This window comes from Cervus canadensis, chromosome 4 (assembly GCF_019320065.1).
Source record: "Cervus canadensis isolate Bull #8, Minnesota chromosome 4, ASM1932006v1, whole genome shotgun sequence".
In the NCBI taxonomy this organism is placed as follows: Eukaryota; Metazoa; Chordata; class Mammalia; order Artiodactyla; family Cervidae; genus Cervus; species Cervus canadensis.
In genome coordinates, this window is record NC_057389.1 from 16363117 (window position 1) to 16385154 (window position 22038).

The 22038-nt window shown below is 40.5% G+C and overlaps 2 protein-coding genes across 4 annotated transcripts in view; one reads left to right on the forward strand and one right to left on the reverse strand.

Annotated features, from left to right (window-relative positions):
- Positions 1 to 8605, reverse strand: part of SLF1 (SMC5-SMC6 complex localization factor 1) — a 69544-nt gene extending 60939 nt beyond the window's left edge. Inside the window, exon 1 of one of the 2 annotated variants that reach the window (XM_043464652.1) lies at positions 8504 to 8605. The gene's annotated coding sequence lies outside the window, so the exon portion shown is untranslated. Of the gene's footprint in view, positions 1 to 5928; positions 5947 to 8503 lie in introns of those variants that run through there. The other variant, XM_043464653.1, reaches the window with a different exon arrangement.
- Positions 8606 to 8613: 8 nt separating this feature from the next.
- Positions 8614 to 22038, forward strand: part of KIAA0825 (KIAA0825 ortholog) — a 436774-nt gene continuing 423349 nt past the window's right edge. Inside the window, exon 1 of one of the 2 annotated variants that reach the window (XM_043464654.1) lies at positions 8614 to 8781. The gene's annotated coding sequence lies outside the window, so the exon portion shown is untranslated. The remainder of the gene's footprint in view (positions 8782 to 22038) is intronic. The other variant, XM_043464655.1, reaches the window with a different exon arrangement.

A 22038-nucleotide genomic window follows, 5' to 3' on the forward strand; every position in this document is an offset into this window, starting at 1 on the left:
CCATGGACAGAGGAGCCTCAGGGGCTACAGTCCATGGGGTTGCAAGGAGTCGGACATGACTGAGCCACTGAGCACATACACACATACTAAATTATTCCTAATCTAGATTTCTTAACTGTGCTACATATGTTACTTTCATCACCTACAAAGTAGACTGAAAAAAATTACATAGGTTTCAAATTTATTTTGATGGAGTCATTAATTTATACTTAAATGAAGTTCACAATGTACTTTGTATTTGAGGTGGCACATTTATTGGCCAAGAAAAAGAAAATTCACAGCATTTCTAGTTAGAATAATAGTTGTTTCATTTGTTTACATGAAGTTAGTATTTTAGATTTAGACCATCTTGGAGAAAACCCAGTTTCTCATTACAGATGAGGAAATCAGGGATTAGAGAAATCAGGGTAATTTTTCATTTCTCTTAATTTTGTCACCATTAGCTCTGGATTAGTATTCACTTAACACCACAGGTTGGGCAATTGCAGGCTGGGCAGTGCCAGTTAACTTCTTTCAAAACAACTGAACTTTAAAAATTTTAGTAACAATTTTTACCAGGACTACTAATAGACAACTGATGAAATAAAAAATTTTATAGGGATTCTATTTTCACAGGTTAGATATGTTATATATAAATATTTATATTAAATATGTGTGAACTATGTGCAAATATGTATTTACTTAAAAGTTGAGATTCATTTTAGAGTAGAAGCTGAAATAAAGTCTCACTATAAACAATTTAAAGAATTACTTGGGGTTAAATAAGAGTGAAACTTCTGGTAGGAAAATAGCACTGCTGGTTTTTCTCTACCCCTCATCACTCCTTACTTTAGGAGGAAAAGCTACTTGAGAGAAGTGACTAAATATACTTTGTCAGATAGATATGCATATTTATATGCAAATAGTTCGTATTAATGCTTGTTAACATGACCTATGAACCTGCCAGTAATAGTACTGCACTGCCTGGGTGTGTAAATCAATTCGGGGGTTATGTGATAAGAAACACACTGGGGTTGCACATCAAATCCAACTTCTCTAAACCAATTTTTGTTCAGTAAAAAGGAAGATTCTTTGGCCTCAACCTATCTGATTTATATTTCTCTACTGGTTCTAAAGAAGGGAAAGGGATATTAGGCATTAATCCCTGAAAATCCCACAATTCAAGATAAAGAACATACAGAAAGTGTCTTCAAGGATAAGGCTCTTCAGTGAAACAGCTTTTATAAGTTTGGCCAGGACAAAATTATAAGGTGGCCACAGTAGGGCTTTGGTGTCTTATAGAATAATCATATATGTAAAACACCATCATCAGTAAATAAATATAAGTAGCTTCTTACACAAGGAACTCTACCATATTAATCATCCAAATTTTTAAACCATAAACATGGGTTGAATAACAGCTTTTGAGTGATAATATCCATTAATAAAGACTAGTATCAATAGTATAAAAAAACTTTACAAAAACATGCTGCTGCTGGAAATCATGATTTAGTCTAATGCCAAACACATATTAACACACAAAGCCACATGGGAATTATAAGGCATACAACCAAAACCAGGGAGAAAAATCGCTATCATTAATTTCAGGGAATGACAAAGCCTTTAAGAAAATTTCCTTGAGAAAATAATAGGTCTTTTCAGAAACACGGAAACCTATCTGTGAATACCACCTTGATATTCTAATTGAAAAGGCAATCTAGTTGTTTTTGTAGTTCCTGAAAGTCATTTTCATCAGAGGAATACAAGTGTTTTAACCATATACATTTCACCTACTACTTGTATTTTATTTACGTATTTAAGAGTCTGAAAAACAGTTTAGTAGGTATTTCAAAAAAATGCTGCCAAAGAAGGGAAGTTTGAGTAGCCTTTAAAATCTAAAATCTTTCCCATCTGGCTATTTTTAAGTGCTTGGACTTCCCTGGTAGTCCAGTGGCTGAGAATCCGCCTGCCCATGCAGGCGACGTGGGTTCAACCCCTTGTCCAGGAAGATTCCACATGCTGTTGGACAACTAAGTCCATGAGTCACATCTACCAAAGCCCATGCCCCCTAGAGCCTGTGCCCCACAAGAGACGCTACTGCAGTGAGAAGTGTGGGCACCACGAGGGAGCAGCCCCTGCTCACTGCAACTAGAGAAAGCCCATGCAGCGAAAAGCCAGTCCAACCAACCTACCAACCAACCAACAAATACATAACCTAGAAAAACAAACAAAAAAAAAATTAAAAAAATAAAATGCCTACATAGAGAAACTACTATTAAGTAACAGGAAAACACAAAAAGCAACAATAACAACAAAATCACTATAATGCTCCCAAAAAGTCTGACTTAAAGACTATTTTAGGGGCTTCTCTGGTGGTCCAGGGGCTAACCATCTGCCTTGCAATGCAGGGAACACTGGTTTGATCCCTGGTCCTGGAAGATCCCACATGCTGTGGGGCAACTAAGCCCATGAGCCCAGAGCCCATACTCCACAACAAGAGAAGCCACTGCAATGAGACCCCTATGCGCTGCGGCTAGAGAGTTGCCCCCCAGTCTCTGCAACTATAGGAAGCCTGCGCACAGAAATGAAGACCTAGTGCTGCCAAAAATAGAGCAGAAAAAAAAAATTGTTTTAAATAAATATTATCTTAAATTGTATTTTTCTGCTTCCTGAGAACTATGTTATGAAGAAATATAAGGGAAGAAAAAAACCTATCATTATGTTCCTCTTTTATATCAAGTTAGGAACAGCTATTTCGAAATTTGAATGTTTATTATTAACAAAGTGACATTTTAACATATTTTGGATTGATGTACAAATTATTAAATGATCTGGACTTATTAGAGTTGTATATAATGCAAAGTTTTCACCTTAAATCATACTGTCCTTATGATGGAATAAATACAGCCACCTTGGATATTATATAAGCTTTCTGAAGAGCCAACAGTAAAAGGAAAACAGAACCAACTGTGCTTTATGGTAGAAATCAAGAAAACCTTTTTAAAGCAACTTCTTGCCTTTGAAAAACAATTAAAATGAAACTGATATTAAACAAGCAAAGAGGAAAAGTGAGTAAGAAACACAGGTGAAGAAGTTAGACTTCCTGATTCAAAGAGCATGAAAATATAAGTGTTAAAAAAACAAATCAGAATATAGGAAATTAACAAGTTTATTGGAAAAACTGGGCTATCAGCTAAACTTCGAAAGAATCTGAAATCGCAGTGACGGCACACAATAACTAGCAGTTGTTTTTTTTTAAAGGAACAAATTCCATTAATCTAATCTAATAGAGTCCTATAATAAAATGATCTACTTGAACAGAATTTACAATACAGTTAGCAATCCTTACCACCACATCATAAGACAAACTAATAACCACAGGTCTAAGTCATATAGTTATAAGGGAAAATAGTTATCTATCGATGCAGGAATACACATAGACATACACAGATACGATGTATTTGTTTACACTTGAAAAATTAGTGGTTTTATGTCTCTTCCTATGACCCTATGGGAGTAAGAAAACAATAAATAATAGCCTGACATACCAGTGAACCCAAAGAAGGTACTATACAAAATTGGGGTTAATACCTATCAATTACCCAGATAATTCAAAGTGAAGTTTTGTGCTGGTAATAGGTTCTGGGATATGGAAGATGAAGAGCTAGCTATCTGCTAGAAGTCTTCCCTCAGGAAATAAAGTAAATAAACTGTGATATAACTGTCCCAGTAGTATTTCCAGAAATTAGATATTTTTCTAGAACTTGTAGGGGGTAATCCTTGACATATTCACACAGAAGTTACTACCCTAACACAATAACAGGAAAAGAAAAACAAACAAAAAACCCCACAGCATTCACTTTTAAGTTAAAAATATACATGAGATTTTCAGTTAAAGAAGATGCTCTTATATTAATTTTCAAAACTTTTGCAGTAATTAAAAAGCAATCTAGCTGCTTACCTTGAATCATATAATACACACAACTAAGGAAATAATGAATTCGAACAGAGCTGGCATTTATGAAGAGCAAACAACTGTCCCTGTGGTGTGGACCTTCCCAAAATATCTCCCACATGGGCCTATCCTTGATGCCTGAAATTCCTCTGCAGTTAGTGCCAGTTAAAAATGCAAATTAACCTATAGCACTCATCATAATTAAGGACACTGTATACTAGCTTTTTAGGTCTATGAGTTCTTTACAATATGATACATAGCTAGAACACCTTTGAAGAATACTAAACAGCTAGAATATGTTAAGAGAACTCAAAGAAATAGAAGCAAGAAAAGCGATATGAATAGAAAGGTGTGGTATCGGAAAGAGTATGTAAGAGCAGGGTGTAACAGTTGGGTGAAAGAGAAAAGTATGGCAAAAAGAAGTGCAAGGATGATTAAAGAGGTCTGGGATTGGAAAATAAGGATAAACCTTCCCTACTCTGCATTACTATTTCTTTTATGATCAGACACAGATTATCATAGAACTATGAGAACATAATGCATCTTAAAAATTGTATGCTAGTAACTGAGATAAAAAAGTATTAAAAAGTTTAATTTATATTTGTATTTAAGAATTAAAATTTCCCTCAAAATAACTTTTACTGATTTGTTTTAATTTTAATTAAAACATGATGATAGGAAATTTGAAAAATACTACTAAGTATATAGAAAGGTTAAAATCTTTAATTCCTTCACTCTGTAACACCACTGTTAATATTTGGGAATGGGGAGGGGTCTGACCTGAAGGTTTTATGGATGTGTGCAAAAAAATATTAAAAAACAAAAGTTTATATAGTCTGTATCTTAATTTTTATGTAAAATTGTATCATGGTCTTTTTCTACACTACTGAATATTTTGCGGTTTTAAGGCAATGGGTTGAAAACTAGTAGTTTCTTAATGTTTGCTACTTGAGTGAACTATTTTGATTTTAAACCTAAGGTAAATCACCATTAAAACTTCCTTCTTTTGGAAAGGACATACAAAGCCTTAAATTCAATCCATATTGCAGCTTTAAATTAAAAAGTTTAAAAGATTTTCATGACTTCTCTTATCTAAAAGCATTTAATTGGGAAAGTAAATAATACTAAAACTGAAGTCAATTAAAGTGTTGGATCTCAGTTTAATCAACACTGCAAAAGGAATACACGAATCACAGAACTCATATTGTTTGAGTAAAATCCTGTTTGGCTCCGAATTCTATTAAAATCAAGAGGAGTTTAGGAATTCTGCACCCTCTTCCCCTATGAGGCTTCAAAGGTGGCTCAGTGGTAAAGAAACCGCCTACCAATGCAGGAGATGCAGGTGTGATCCCTGGGTTGGGAAGATCTGGAGGAAGAAATGGCATCCCACTCCAGTATTCCTGCCTGGAAAATTCCATGGACAGATGAGTCTGGTGGGCTATAGTCCATGGGGTCACAAAGAGTTGGGACACAATTGAGCACACATGTACATGCACACTTGGCCTAGAAGCCAAATCAGGCCTTTGGCTTAATACAACTCAGCTGGGTTTTAGAAAAGAAAAATAATTTTTTTTTTTAAAGCTACAGTATCTTTTCCTGTCCCATCCTTCAAAGATCAGGGATCCAAAGCATTTAACTGGGAAAGTAAATAATACTCAAATTGAGAAAAGTCAAAGTGCTGGATCTCAGGTTAACCAACACTACACAAGGAATACCCAAATTATAGAGTTCATACTGTGAGAGTAAAATCCCAGTTGGCTGAATGCTGTAACATCAAGTGGAGTTTAGGAATTCTGCATCGTCTTGGCCTAGGAGCCAAATTAGGCTTTTTGGCTTAATATAATTCACCCGAGCATTAGAATTTTTTTTTTCTTTTAAAGCTATAGTATCGTTTCCTGTCCTATCCTTCAAAGATCAGGGACGTGAGTGAGTGAGTGAGTAAATTAATTATTTGACTAAGGTCACCAATGGTGAGGCTTCAGGGATATCCTTACCTCAATGACACTGTCTGGGAAAGAAGCAGCTGTATCAGTCTCCTTGATAGACTAATCTAGCAGTAGAGGGAAGAAGTGGAGAAGTAGTAGCAAAGTGATTGTTGGGGAGGACAAAATGAGGACTCAGGGGAGATATCCAATCTATTTGGGCACTATACAAGGCATTGGGTCAACTAGAGATGCTAGCTTTAGGGATAAAAGGGCCTTAAAGGAAGCAAGGTGAATGAGAGAGATGTTGAGGGATAAAAGATGGACAGAAGACACTGGTTAGCCATGAGGGATGAAGTCACACCTGCTTTAGTATTCCAGGAACTTTGTACTACTCAATAGGAGTAAACGGTTTAAGACTGAGGTAGCAGGATTCTGGGGTTTATTTACTTCATATGTGTTCATTTCCTTCCCAAAAATGAAAGCGCCATTTACAGTTCTTGTACAGTTAAGAACGGGGAACCGGAAAGGTTAAAAAGTAGCTCAAGGGTACACAGTTAGAAAATGGAGAAACCAAGATTCAAAATCTAAGTCTACATCTACGAAAACTATATGCCTTTTCTACAATACACTTTGACTTTAATTTCAGAATCTAGTTGGATACTTTTAACATTATAATTTTACAAAGCAACCTACTTTCAGAGAGGAAAAGAGAAACCTCACAAGATAAGCAATCTACTGTGAGGGTGAGGAGACATTTAGTTGTATCACAGAAAATATCTAAATTACAAATTAATTTCAGAAAAATAGCATCAGTGTCTAAAATTTCAAAGCATTTTTAGGAACAATCCAAAGAGTGCCAGTTTTTTCTTATGAAAGTTTTCATTATTTTCCTCTCAAAGTGGATTTGGTATTAATGATTCACTAGACTAATTCATATGGGCTTTTCTTCTCCATTAAAAACAAGACAGTTTATTTCAAAGTAATTCTGGTATCAAGAAAGTAAGAAGTAAGTGAATTTTAAGTCTCAGGAGTATTTTACTTTTAAGCAGTAAGAGGCTTTAAAAGGTAAGAAATAGTACATAGTAAATTTTACAGTACATATTTCCTATTAGCATATTTAAGGAGAGTCACATAATAACATACTGTTCTAATTTATATTTTTGAGAAAGAGTGTTGTTTTTTCTGAGCCTGTATGGAATTACTGATTTTATTTTCAAAATGTTTTCCTGAAATAGTGTACTTAGAGTAATTAACCAGGCAAATACTGTCTAGTTAGTTATACTATTGGTTTTCTTAAAAACGTTTTTGGACATTAGTGGAAATCTTCGGAGTTCTGAATCTTGACTATGAAAAAACCCACATCTGACTACCCTTGCAAAGACCGTTTAATATGATTTATGCTTTCTGTTTCAAGGAAGCAAGAAAATGTTAAATGATATAATTAAAGTCAATAAGGCAAAAGAAAATCTACTTAGAAAACAGATCTAATAGCATATTTTGCATTACTGAAGGCTGTCTTCACAATAAAAATTTATATATTCAAGTACTTAAAACATCCTAGTTCACTTAAATTAACACGGAGTTAACTTAGACATAATCAAGGTTAACTCCCTTATAAAAATCCACCTAAACACCTGCAGGACAGGTTAGTCAAACTGGCCAAAAATGGGAACACCTTGCACATCAATAGGTATTTCTAGGAAATGAGGCATAACGTAATAACACAAGCCCCAAAAAGTTTACAAGACACAAGAGGCTGTCACATCTACACTGGAAATTAGGTTTAAATTTTCATTCCTTGTGTCTCAACGATAACTGTTCTGTTCTTTTCTGGTATAGGACAGTCATTCGTACAAAAGAACTTGACGCTTCCAAAATCAAGCTTCATCTGATTTCCGGGTCAAATCTTGATAGGAAGTACTCAAAATATAACAAGTTTTCTGTCAAAATTTAATCAGAGAGGCTTTAGGAGTGGGGGGAAAAAAAAAATCTCAGCATAATCCCTTCGCCTTGGTCCCTGCCTTCACACAGCTGAGATACCATAATTCCCAGAAACACAGCCCGCCCCAACCCCCTCTTCTTTAGGGAAACGTGTGTGTGTGTATGTGCGTATTTCAAGGCCTACAGAAGCCGCAGAGAGACGTTCTTGAACCATTTGGGATTTGTTTAAAATTCTACCAGGAAGAAGGAAAAAAAAAAAAAAAAAAGACGGCATTTGCCTCTTCATAGGAAGGTGGGCCTGGGGGAATTCCTAACCACCTGCACTGACGCTAAGTTATGGAAAAGCAGCCAAGAAGCCGGGACTCGGGGAGACGCGTCCCAGGCGGTTCTATGGAAACGAGAGACGCGGGTGGCCTAGCGCCTTCCCGGCAGGAGAACGAGCTGCGCAAACGGGAGGGGAGGGAAGCCGCTCCAGCCCCCAGCACAAGCAGAGGCGCCGGGGGACCCGTTGCCCGCCGCCGCACGACCCCGCCGACGCGGACAAGCCGCGGCCGCGGGAAGCGCCAGAGGCAAGCGCGGTCGCCGCTCCCCCGCCCCGGCGCCTTCCCACAGCCTCACAGCCCGGACGCCGCCGAAACTTCAGGAGGAAACACCCCCACACGGTCAGGGTGAACACCGCGTCTTCCAAGCTGAGGCCCTTTACCTTCCCGGCCGGGGTTTCTGGGGCTGCTGCCTCCGCGAGGCGGCCCCTAACTGGCGGGACGAAAACTGCCGCAGCGACACCAGCGGCTTCACAAATCCGGGCTCTGGGAAATAATTTCCCGCCGCGCGCTCCGCGGCCCCGGAAGCGATTGTGTCACTTCCGGGTGGTTGTCAGTGACGCTCTCGAGCTGTCGTCAGGGTCTTCCAAGCGGGTTCCCCGGCTGGATCCGGACTCGCGGGCCAAGCTCCTGCTAGCTCCGCGCCAAGATTGCGAGATTGGTGAGTGATTTTTTTTTTTTTTTCTCTCTTTCTGGGTTGCCTCCTGGACCTGGTATTTCCGTCCACCCGAGACTCCGTGCGGCATCTTGATCTGACTGAGAAGTTAAGTGGGAAAGGGTTGAACTCGGAGTCCCCATCCAGCCCCGTTGGCTCTTGACCCTGTGCTGCAGGACAAGGCCTTGAGATTCCGACTTTACCATCTTCTCAACTCACAGTTTCTGTCTCCAGCTCAGAACTCGACCTCGGGTCCCCAAGTGCCCCTGGGTAAGACCGAAGACACCGTCTACTGCGACCTCGTTTAGGAGAGTCTCTGCAGAGGTGGTCAAGCAGTGTCAACCCTCTCCCACAGGCCGGGTGGTGGTCATCCTTGATTTTTGAGAGCTGCTTTACCGTCTTTTTCCCGAGTATGGTTGCCGTCATCTTGGGGTGCAATGCCGGGGAGACAAGCAGCTGGCTGAAGAGCGCACCTTTTCTATTTTTGGAAGTGGGATGAGGGGGTCAGGTTGGGGGTCGTTCCTAATTGAGAACTCAGCGATACCGCCGCGGTTAGAATTGGGTGAGAATGGCCTTTGTTCCATGAGCTAATTGAGATAGGAGAACAAGCTTAAAATTTCATGCTTGGGTTTTAGATACACATTTTTACCTTTTGGAAAGGAGTTGTCAAGAATAGATGTACTTTCAGAAAGGAGTGCCTCTGCACTCTTCCAGGCTTCCTAATGAAAGCTTCAGGAGAATTTCAGATAGGGGTCTAAGCAGAGTTATTTTAAAGAGAATTTTCTTCGGATGAAAAGGTAATGTGAGGAAATGTGCTCATGTAGTTGAAGATTTTTAAAATGTGATGAGAGAAGCTCTTTTTTGTTGACTTCTCTTTCTTGAGTCATGCAGTTTGTTCAGGTAAGTAGTTTTCACTTACCACCTTACACTAAAACAATCACGTGTTCCATAAGCAGCTGCTGATTTTTTTTTTTTAACCTCCAGTCAGTTCTACATAGAGTTCTAGGGATAACTCCCATAAAGAAAAACGCAGTATGTTCGATTCAAGGACCCTGATCCATCAGGCAAATGCTTTGTTACCTTTTGAGAGTAATGGAAGCATGTTATCTCCTGGTTGATCAACAATTCGAACTTGTGTAACCTCATTTGGTCCCGATTCTGTCCTTTTTATTGAATCTTGTGGTTTTTCCTTATTTCTTCAGTTGCAAGGATTATAAATAATTTAAGAAAGGTTACCTTGTTTTTTGGAGAAGGAAATGGCAGCCCACACCAGTATTCTTGCCTGGGAAATCCCATGGCCGGAGAAGCCTGGTAGGCTACTGTCCATGGGGTCGCAAAGAGTTGGACAGGACTGAGTGAGGGGACTTCACTTCCCTTCACCTTGTTTTTATGTAACAACTAGTTGTCAGATAGGCAGTGTTTTGGTTTTTTTCAATCATTGCTCTTGACTTGTGACCTCTTTTCAAATTAATATAGCCAGCCAACTAACATTAGCCACAAATAGCTGCTATCTGCCAGGTATTTTACATTTATAATTTTATTTAAACTTTTAACAGTTCTACAAGGAAAATCGTATTATCCCCATTTTGCAAACATTTTATACTGAGACTCAGATGTTCTTACAAGTTATACAATTAAAGGGCAGTTGAGATTTGAACCCAGTTTCCCTGACTCCAAACTTGGGCTCTTTTTACTATGCTGTCTACTTCCTTTCATAAATGAAAAAATCATTCTTTTAACTCTCCAGTAAAATTGGATAGTATATCACATTCCAAAGTCAAAGGGATAGCAAAACTTGAGTATAAGAGATTTAAGGCGTTAAGGAATTATGTGTTAAGGATTAAGGAATGTGTTAGGGATTTAAAGAATCACTACAAAGAATTTTGATATATGAGTAATCCAAATTCTTTTTTTGTATTGATCCTTAGCCAGTTTTATCATCCTTACTCAAACAAATACAAGCAATCTAGAGACCCAGTATATTAGTGACTGTAAGGCCAGCGTATCAGCTGTCTGTTTAGGCAGCTTCTATTTGTGTGTATATGTAGAAAGAGAGAAAATGAATAAGTGAGCACAAATTCATAAAACTGAACTTTGTGATGCCCAGTAAGGAATTACTATTTACTGGCTGTTAGAAAACTATTCTTTTCCACTCATGTAACCCTCAGAAAGATGGTGATTAGCATATATTTTTGAGTATGCTTAACTAAACCTGCCCTTTGCAATAGTCTACTGTATGTAAAGAAAGAATAGCTTAATTGTCAAGGAATTTACTAAAATCTAATCGAAATGACCAGTACTAGAAATGACCTAGACCTTAATTCTAAAGAATAACTGGCTTTACAAAAAGACACAAGTATATGTGTACAGCTCATTTCAAACACTAATCTCCATTACATCATACTGACTTCTCTGTGAATGATTATTTGCTTTGCACATCCCACAGGTAAATCTCAGTGATTTTTTTCTGACCAAATTTCAGTGCTTATAAAAGTTGAGATTTTAATCCGTTTTGTTCATTTCATACTCAGCATCTGGCATGTACTATGGGCTCAATAGATGTTTATTGAATGAACTTTTAAAAGTTATTTATCCACAGAGAAGTACTTGTACATGTATTTTTTTTAAAGGAACTTACGACATAAATAAATGCACACTTATTTATCATTACTCACTTTGACCCTGGAATGTAATGTCTACTCCACAGCCCATCCACGGAAGGCAATATGTTGTCCTGCAAAGAAGAGTGGAGAGTGAGCCAGGAGATAAGAGAACACCTACTATTTGTTATTGCTTACTTTCTGCTGTGCAGTGTCACATTCAATTCTCACAGCACTGTAGGGCTTTATCATTCTTTTAGGATTGAGAAAACCAAGATAAGCTTTGTAAAGCTTTGTAGGTTACACACAGTCCTTAAGTGCCAGAGCTATGATTTGAACCAATGCTGATTCCAAGGACCATAGTATTAACGACTTCACTATACTGCCTTCAACTGGATTTTAATCCTGGTTCATCTACTAACTAGGTCTAAACACAGGGAAATTTATTCCTCTGAGCATATCTCTCTTCTATAAGGGTTGGATTAAATGACGCTTAAAGTCTTTTCTGGCTCAAAAATCCTCCCAAGTATTATCTGAATGTAGCCATTCTAACGTGCTAGAAAATTTTGAGTGGAGTTTTACATATAATGAATGTAAATTTATTATATTTTACATGTAAATTACATCATTTAACCCAACTCTTATATGTTGGTAGATGTACAATCATGGTTTTGTAATAGAAAGAATAAGATCAGAGTTAAAAATCTCAGGCATGTATTTGCTAGTTTATGACCCTGATAAGTCACTGATTCTTTGTGAGCTTAGGGTTTTTTTAACATAAAATGGATATAGAAGAATGCTTTCCAGATTGAGGTAGCTTCAAACACCCTGCCTGAGCCCAACACATGCCATTGTTCAGTCATGAAGTCATATCTGATTCTGTGACCCTTGGGCTGTAGCCGCCAGGCTCCTCTGTCCGTGGGATTTCCCAGGCAAGAATACTGGAGTGGTTACCATTTCCTTCTCCACCGGATCTTCCTGACCCAGGCAACAAACCTGTGTCTCCTGCATTGGCAGGTGGATTCTTTACCACTGAACCACCAGGGAAGCATCACCTGACAGATAGTTGGCATTAAATATATATTGATTCTCTTCCCTTCCCCCCAATCTTTTAAGGATAAAAGATTGGTGGATGTAAAAATATTTTACAGGTTAGCCAAAGGTGAAGAATCTTCAGTTATAGTCCACTAAGAAAGAGCAAGTTATACCTACAAATATCTATTGTATGACCAACAATTTACATACAATTATTGAACAACAAAACAATGGGGAACACAGAAAGGAAGTTTTGCTTTCAGTAGGACAGATGAGGAAAGATTTTATTGAAAAAGGTAATGCTGAGTTTGGGCCTTAAAAGGATGGCGATTTTGGCATTCGAGGATGAAAGGCACCAGAAAAGATTAGTGAGTACGTATTAGATCTGTGGGATGGATTGAAGGCTAATGATAAAAGGTGAAAAAGTTGAGTTCAGCACAAGCTTTGGGTAACTGTGGTCCTGTTAAAGATGTTAGACTTTCCACAATGAGCAATGGTTTTTGTGCCTAACCGGGGCGGGGTGGAGGATAGGGTTGGCATTTGATTTCTTTTTTATGGAAATTATACCCATTTGTTATAGAAATGTAAGCATGTAAGAGTATACAAATAAGCCAAAAAGAACAAAACAAAATAAAAAGCCAAAAAATTGCCCATAATCCCATTCCAGACCCAGCCAAGCACCCACTTACTGAACACCAACTCCAGCCAAGTCCCCTCCCGGCTTGAGAGTACCTCTCCATCCTAGTGAACAGTGAGCTGTGACTGGCCACTCAGGTTGACTCAGAGGTACGAAAGGGCTCTTCGGGGTCACTTGGCCCAGCTTCTAGGCTTCCACCTTAAGGGGCTCACATGGGGACTGGTCCACAGACACACAGTTCTGCCTGGGTGAGGGTCTCTCTACAGGTGTATTGCTTTTAACAGTATGTTTGCTGGCACTGGAACTCAGGTGTGATGGTGGCAGGCTTCTGGGAGTGGGGAAGAAGGGTACCGTCTAGAGCTACGAGGTTTTCCCACCCCACTTTCCTGTATCCTCCCTGCCTCCTGTCCCTTCCTGATGTCTGTGGTGGTGATTTAGTCGCTAAGTCGTGTCCGACTGTTGTGACCCCATGGATTATAGCCTGCCAGGCCCTTCTGCCCATGGAACTCTCCAGGCAAGAGTACTGGAGTGGGTTACCATTTCCTTCTCCAGGGGATCTTCCCGACTCAGGAAATGAACCCAGGTCTCCTGCATGGCAGGTAGATTCTTTACCTACTGAGCTATGCTGCTGCTGCTCTGAGGGAAGCCCAACCCCTGTACCCAACTTTGAGCCTGGGTTTCCCCATCTGAAGTCGCAAGGTGGACTGGGTAGGGGGACCCTGGGTTTCCCCTGCCCAGGAGTGGCTCCAGAACCCCTCCCCCACCCCGGCCCTGATTCCCACCCACGGCGTGGTCATATCTGGGTTTGCCTAGCTTTCCTAACCTGCCTGAGCCTGGGTCCCCCAAAAATCACTCCTCTCTGCTCCATGTCCTTCCACAAATGCCTTCTCTACAGAAACAGAGGACAAAAAAACAAAGCAGACAAAACCAACCATCTCCCTTCCAGGGTCTGAATACGGCTGAGTCGCTGCCTGGCTGCTCAACATCCAAGTCAGGGCACTACTGCTAGGCTGAGTCCTTTTAAAGGAGGTAAAACACCAGCGTTTGGTCATTATAAGCGGTGAGTCTGCAGACTGCTGACTCACGTGATCAGGTGACTCTAGTTAAGGGAAGTTTTTGAGTGGTGAACTCAAAGGCTGCAGCTGAGTCAGGAAGCAAAAGCAAAAATCAGCATAATTTGATTAAGTTATATTAAAAAGCCTCGGAAAGTGGGCAGAGAATGCTGCTTTCCAGCCTCAGCTGTTAATGTGTTATTGGAGGCAGGTTTTTGAAACAGTGCTTCAGCTATTTCCCTGTAAATTTTGGTTAAAATACAAATAGTTATAAGAGGCAGCTCAAGAAATATCCTTAATTGCTAGTATTTTATCTATAACATATATTATACTTATGCACACACACTCATATAGAGAGAATGAACATATATAGCTGTTTAAATCATTTGGGGGATTCTTTGCTGAATAAAGTTCTCAAGACAAGTTGTCTAAGACTAAAAAAGGACACAGTTGTCATTTGATTAGTTCGACAGATCAATTTAATGTGAAACAGCTGAATTCAGAGAAGACCTGTGTGGGCTCAAACTTAGGACCTTACACAGGATGATCTTGAAAGAGTTACTTGAATTCTTTGGTTCCCAATTTCATCTGCAAAATGGTAGTTTCAACTTCATGGATTTATTAGGATTAAATGTGATAATGTGTGAAAGCACATAGAGGCATCAGAAAAAATTTATTGGGGATCTGCCTACTTTTCTATGTTATTTAATAAACTCTAATTGCTTTAAAATAAGGTCTGCAGCTCCGTGAAATTAAACAGACCTGAGTTCAGATCCCAGCTCTGTCACTAGTTGCATCATGCTGGGAGTTACTTTTCTACTCTCTTTGTTTCTTTATTTATAAAATGGGAATAGTAATAATGTCTTAATAGGGCTTTTGTGAAGACTAAATGAAATAATGATGCCTAGAGTTTAACATGGTGACAAGACAGATGCTTTGTTTGCTCAGATTCCCAGAGAAGCAGATACAAAGAAGGGAATAGATGTGCAAGAGATCTGTGGGGGAAACTGCCTGTGAAGGATAAAGGAGAGGGAGCGAGAGGAGGGGGGAAGTACCTTCAGGCCTCAGTAGAGGTCTGACAACCTGTGCAAGAGACAGGGAGAGAAGCAAGGACGGTGAGAAGAATCTCAAAGCTCCGCACTGTCCTAAAAAAGCCTCACCAGGTCACGGGGAATCCAAGAGCAAAAGTCATCCCTTAGAGGAATCCTGTGTCGCCCCAGTATTCAGTATGTTTTGGTTACTAGCAAAAATAATTCATCGTAGTCGCATGCTGTAACTGACCAGTGTGTTTTAAATCTCAACTCTTTGAATTTTACTGCCTGTCCACACCTCCCCTGAGAAAAGTACAGTCCCTGCTGCCTAGCATTGACATTAACATTTGAGGCACACGTTCTTAGACTAACGACTCCTTATATCTTATAATACAGTTTTGTTTACCAGAGAACCATTGAGGAATCAATAGATCTGTTCCAAATTACAGCTGAAAAGTGTTAACATTAGCTAAGCAACTGATTTTTTGACATCAGGTGATTAAACACAAACTATCTATATTTCTAAATTCAGATAGCCAATAAATGTAACAGTCTTAAAGAGCTGACTAATGTTACTCTCCATAGTGTGATATCAACCTCAACTTGAATGTTCATCTCCTTTCTTAGTGAAGGGAAGCAAAAAATATGTGACCCCAAAATATGCCCCTTTGGCATTTGGAGTGTTTTGAGCCAAAGGCAATCGAGATCCAGCAGAGTCAAGAAAGACTTTTACATCTCCCTTAACTACCTAAACGGAGAAGGCATGGCACCCCACTCCAGTACTCTTTCCTGGAAAATCCCATGGACGGAGGAGCCTGGTAGGCTGCAGTCCATGGGGTCATGAAGAGTCGGACACGACTGAGCGACTTCACTTTCACTTTTCACTTTTATGCATTGGAGAAGGAAATGGCAACCCACTCCAGTGTTCTTCCCTGGAGAACCCCAGGGATGGGGTCGCACAGAGTTGGACAGGACTGAAGTGACTTAGCAGCAGTAACTACCTAAAAGAATTTAGATAGCGAGCCTATACTGAGCCAGGAGGTAGATGGGCTTCCCAGGGTCAAGCAGTTGGAGATTCGTCCACTGTGGACTGATACTTCAAGACGAGAATAGCAGGACAGTTGAGAGAGGAGGCTGAGCCCTGCCCACACCACATATTCCTCATTCTGGAAGTGAGGAGACCTCCCCAGCTACACTCATGCAGAAAGGCTGCTTGCATGATGCCAAGTGATGCCAGTACCTATGGGCCCTTTCAGTAGAATCTGTCTTGACTAAGAGATGTGTATGCACAGATGGGAGGATCCTGAGATGTAGTAAGTACAGACTCTGAACCAGGCAAATCAAAATGATTGGCCAAACAAAACCAGAAGAAATGCCCAATAAAAGTAATCCAGGGCTTCCGTGGTGGTCTCGTGGTTAAGAATCCTTCTTGAAATGCAGGGTACACAGGTTCGATCCTTGGTCCGGGAAGATCACACATGCCACAGAGCAGCTAAGCCGGTGCTCTGCAACTGTTGAGCCTGTGCTCCAGAGCCCAGGAGCCACAACTACGGAGCCCATCAGTTCAGTTCAGTTCAGTCGCTCAGCTGTGTCCAACTCTTGGCGACCCCATGGACTGCAGCACTCCAGGTCTCCCAGTCCATCACCACGCACTGCAGCTACTGAAGGCCACGCCTGGAACCAGTGCTCCTCAGCAAAAGAAGCCACTACAGTGAGCAACCCACACACGCTGCACTAGAGAGGAGCACCTGCTCCCTGCAACCAGACAAAGCAGCAAGAAAGACTCAGCACAGCCAAAAATCAAAAGTAACTCAGACCGCCGTGAGGGCGTCACTCAGCAACTCTATCCACATGTGTCTGTCCACACAGCCTGTGCTCTTTTTTTCCACCTAATAAATACTCGTTTCCCTACTTTGTGGGAATTCTTCTTCTGCAAAGCAGAAGGGCCGGGGCCTTGTCACTGACTACTGGCCTACGGGCGTGGATTTGGTGCTCTCACTGCAGTGACCTGACATCGGTCTCTGGCTGAAAACCAAAATCCTGTTTCAAGCAACTGGCTGAGGACATCCGAGATTAGTACCAGGAAAGAAAGGAGCTATTATTACCAGAGAGAATTTTTACCTGAATGACTGATATGTATGGCGGGGCAAATGACAGGTTACCAAATACCTGCTCTTAGTGTCCTGTGATTGAACCTCCTCACAGGATACTCCAGGCCCCAATCCCTCTTGGCTCAGAGTGACATATAAACTTCAACTGTCTGACTTGCCCTTGAGTCTCACTGTCTTATGGCGCTCCCGTGTGTATGCAGTGAAATTTGTTTTCCTTCTGGTAATCTGCCTTGTGTCTATGGCTCAGTTCCTCAGCCGTGGCCGACTCTTTGTGACCCCGTGGACTATAACCCGCCAGGCTCCTCTGTCCATGGAGTTTTTCAGACAAGAATATTGGGGTGGGTTGCCACTTCCTCCTCCACGGGGGTCTTCCCAACCCAGGGATCAAACACGTCTCCTGCATTGGCAAGTGGATTCTTTACCAGCGTACCACCTGGGAAGCTAATGTGTCTTGTCATTTAGCCTCTCAGACGTGTCTGACTCTTTGTGACCCCATAGACTGCAGTACACCAGGCTTCACCGTCTCCAAGAGTTTGCTCAAACTCATATCTATTGAATTGGTGATGCTATCCAACCATCTCATCCTCTGTCGCCCCCTTTTCCTCTTGCCCTCAATCTTTTCCAGCATCAGCATCTCTTCCAAAGAGCTGGCTCTTCACATCAGGTGGCCAAATTATTGGAGTTTCAGCTTCAGCATCAGACCTTCTAATTAATATTCAGGGTTAGTTTTCTTTAGGATTGACTGGCTTGATCTCCTTGCTGTCCAAGGAATTCTCAAGTTCTCCAGTACCACCATTCAAAAGCATCAGTTCTTCCATGCTCAGCCTTTATCTCACATCTTTATATGACTACTGGAAAAACTGAAGCTTTGACTACACGGACCTTTGTTGGCGAAGTGATGTCTCTGCTTTTTAATATGCTCTGTAGGTTTATGATAGCTTTCCTTCCAAGGGCCAAATGTCTTTGAATTTCGTGGCTGCTGTCACTCTCTGCAGCAATTTTGGGGGCCAAGAAGATAAAATCTGTCACTGTTTCCATTTTTTCCTCTTCTGTTTGCCATGAAGTGATGGGACTGGATGCCATGATCTTCGTTTTTTGAATGTTGAGCTTTAAGTCAACTTTTTCACTCTCCTCTTTCACCTTATCATGAGGCTCTTAGTTCCTCTTACTTTCTGCCATGAGAGTGGTATCACCTGCATATCTGATGTTGTTGGTACTTCTGTCAATCTTGATTCCAGCTTGTGATTCATTTAGCCTGGTATTTTACATGATATGCTCTGTATATAACTTAAATAAGCAGGGTGACATTATACAGCCTTGACATACTCCTTTCTCAGTTTTGAACCAGTTCATTGTTCCGCATCCAGTCCTAAATGTTCCTTCTTGACTTGCATACAGGTTTCTCAGGAGACAGGTAAGGTGGTCTGATATCTCCATCTCTTTTAAAAATTTTCCACAGTTTGTTGTGATCTGCACAGTCAAAGGCATTCGTGTAGTCAACGAAGCATATGCTTTTCTGGAATTCCCTTGCTTTTTCTATGATCCTACAAATGTTGGCAATTTGATTTCTGATTCCTCTGCTTTTTCTAAATCTGGCTTGTTTCTCTGGAGGTTCTTGGTTCATGTACTGCTGCAGCTTTAAAGGATTTTGAGCATTATGTTGCTTAGCATGTGAAATGAGTGCAATTGTATGGTAGTTTGAACATTGTTTGTCATTGCCCATTGAGATTGGAATGAAAACTGACCTTTTCTAATCCTGTGACCACTGCTGGTTTTACAAATTTGAGTGACATATTGAGTGCAGCTCTTTTAACCACATCATCATTTAGAATTTGAAATAGTTCAGTTGGAATTCCATCACCTCCACTAGCTTTATTTGTAGTAATGCTTCCTAAGGCCCTTTTGACGTCACACTCCAGGATGTTTGACTCTAGGTGAATGACCACACCATCATGGTTATCCAGGTCATTAAAGTCTTTCTTTTTTTTTTTTTTTAGTAGCTTTTATGTATTCCTACTTCTGTAGTTTGATCTCTGAGTTGGGAAGATCCCCTGGAGAAGGGAATGGCTGTCCACTCCAGTATTCTTGCCTGAAGAATTCTATGGACAAAGGAGCCTGGTGGACTACAGTCCATATAAATCAGCCTTATGTTGATTTGATGAATGCATCTGCCAAAAGAATCTAGAAGATAGAGGAAACATGTTTACTTCCACTTCCCAGGTGGCACAGTGGTAAAGAGTCCACCTGTCTGTGCAGGAGACACAAGAGACTTGGGTTTGACTTCTGGGTCAGGAAGTTCCACTGGAGGAAGAAATGGCAACCTACTCCCATATTCTTGCTTGAAAAATTCCGTGGACAGAGGAGTCTGGCAGGCTACAGTCCATGGGGTCACAAAGAGTTGAGCATGACCGAGTGCACATGCGCGCACACATACACATATGCATACATATCACCAGAGGTATCTCTTTGGTCAAACAGATCAAAGTATTATGTTTTTGTCTGTCTCCACCCCCTTACCTCCTTCCTCTTTCTTGTTTTTAATGAGGAAATGTAGCCATCAATCAGTTCTGCACTCTGTACGTGGCAGGTCATGACCCATCAATTGGTGAATACTAGTCTACAGTTTTGTTTCATTTATGTGTGGCTTTAGGATTTAGGTATTAAGTGTGTTTGTTACTGTGAATCAAAGGATTCAAATTTTAAAAGCAAGGGGCTTAGTCTAACTTTCTTATCTTTACAGGAGGAAATGAGGATTAAAGAGGTGATTTAGCCTGCCCAGATAACTCAGGAAACATGTGACTTGAACTAGAAGCTAAGTCTTAAGAATCTAAGTTTAGGGTTCTTTTGTATCATGCATCCAGGAAAAGACTTTTTGTGTACACTACTTAGGCCCCATGATTACTCTGTTTTCCAGTTGGTTGATATGATAGTCCTTTTCTGTCACTCTCATTATTTCTTTGCTAAGATTTATTGAGAAGAGCTTTTCCCTGACTGTGGCCATTGAGTGTCAGGGAGGATGAATAGCTGCAGTTGTTTTTCAGCAGTCAGCAGCCATGCCCCATCCCCTGAATTTACTGTTTATTTCCCCTATGGGAAACAGCTAATTTTAACAGTTTAAATGTAGGGTTTCCCTAATTTACACTGAGGAGTGAAGGGAGTTCTTTTTGAGGAGTATTATATCTGCAAAGCCTGAATTTTTACTAATAACTAGTGAATATTTTTCTTACTTCATTGTCATGACATCGTTTACCCATTTTCTTAGCTTTTTAGACTTCAGCTCACCAAATACTGTCATTTTTAAAATATAAGTTTTGTCCATAATCATGTGATAATTTATTCCTGTATAATTTTTTTTAAAAAAATTTATCATTCTTTCCTTTTCTAGCAAATATTCATTCTGAAAGGGAACAGAATAGGCTGACCCAAAATGTGCCACTGTGGCATGTGAATTGTTTTGAGCTGAAGGTAATTAAGAATCAACAGACTCAGGAGAAACTTTTACCTCCTCCTTTAACTTCCTAAAAGTGTTTAGATCCAGGACCAGTTCCAGAAAGGGAGCTACTACCACAGATAACTTCTGTCTGAATGGTCTATCATGGTGGCAAAGCAGATGCTGTTATCTGCTTGTGAATTACCCTCCTCCCCTTTGAAGCTCCAGGCCCTTGGCTCAGTATGGCATATAAACTTCAACTTCCTGACTTGCCCTTGGGACTCAGAGTTTTATGGAGTTGCTGTGCAGCATACAAAATTAAAATTTTCTCTTGTTAATCTGGCTTCAATTTAATTATTAGACCAGCCAAAAAAACCTAAACGGAAGAAGGGAAAAGTTTTTTACCCCTGCAGTATCTGCCCGTGAGAATGTCTATGGGCGGTTTCGCTTCTCCCTGTGGATAGTTTAGTCCTGTGCTCCTTGGAGATTTGACTGGGAGAGAGTTTGTGAATGGAGTCCTCCTCCTAGGCTCTGGTTCCCTGTTGCCTTATGGACCCTGTTTTTGTTGAGGCTGTCTATGCTCATTCTTTTTTTAATTTATTTTCATTGGAGGATAGTTACTTTACAGTATTGTGGTGGCTTTTGCCATACATTGACATGAATCAGCCAGGGGTGCACATGTGTCCCCCCAACCAGAACCCTCCCTCCCACCTCCCTCCCCACCCCCATCCCTCTGGGTTGTCCCAGAGCACCGGCTTTGAGTGCCCTGCTTCATGCCTCAAACTTGCACTGGTCATCTATTTCACCTATGGTAATATACATGTTTCAGTGTTATTCCCTCAAATCATCCCACCCTCGCCTTCTCCCACATGGTCCAAAAGTCTGTTCTTTACACTTGTGTCTCTTTTGCTGCCTTGCATATAGGATATCATTACCATCTTTCTAAATTCCATATATATATATGTTAATACACTGTGTTGGTGTTTCTCTTTCTGATGTATTTCACTCTGTATAATAGGCTCCAGTTTCATCCACCTCATTAGAACTGACTCAAATGTGTTCCTTTTTATAGCTGAGTAATACTCCATTGTGTGTATGTACCACAACTTCCTTATCCATTCATCTGCTGATGGGCATCTAGGTTGCTTCCACATCCTGGTTATTGTAAACAGTGCTGCAGTGAACATTGGGGTGCATGTGTCTCTTTCAGGTCTGGGTTCCTCGGTGTGTGTGCCCAGCAGTGGGATTGCTGGGTCATATGTGTGCTCATTCTTTTGGTTAGCTTTACCTGGCATGATCTTTCTCTGGCTTTCTCATTTATTCTGACTCAGCAGTTCTCAGACTTTTGGATTCAGGAGTCCTTTTAC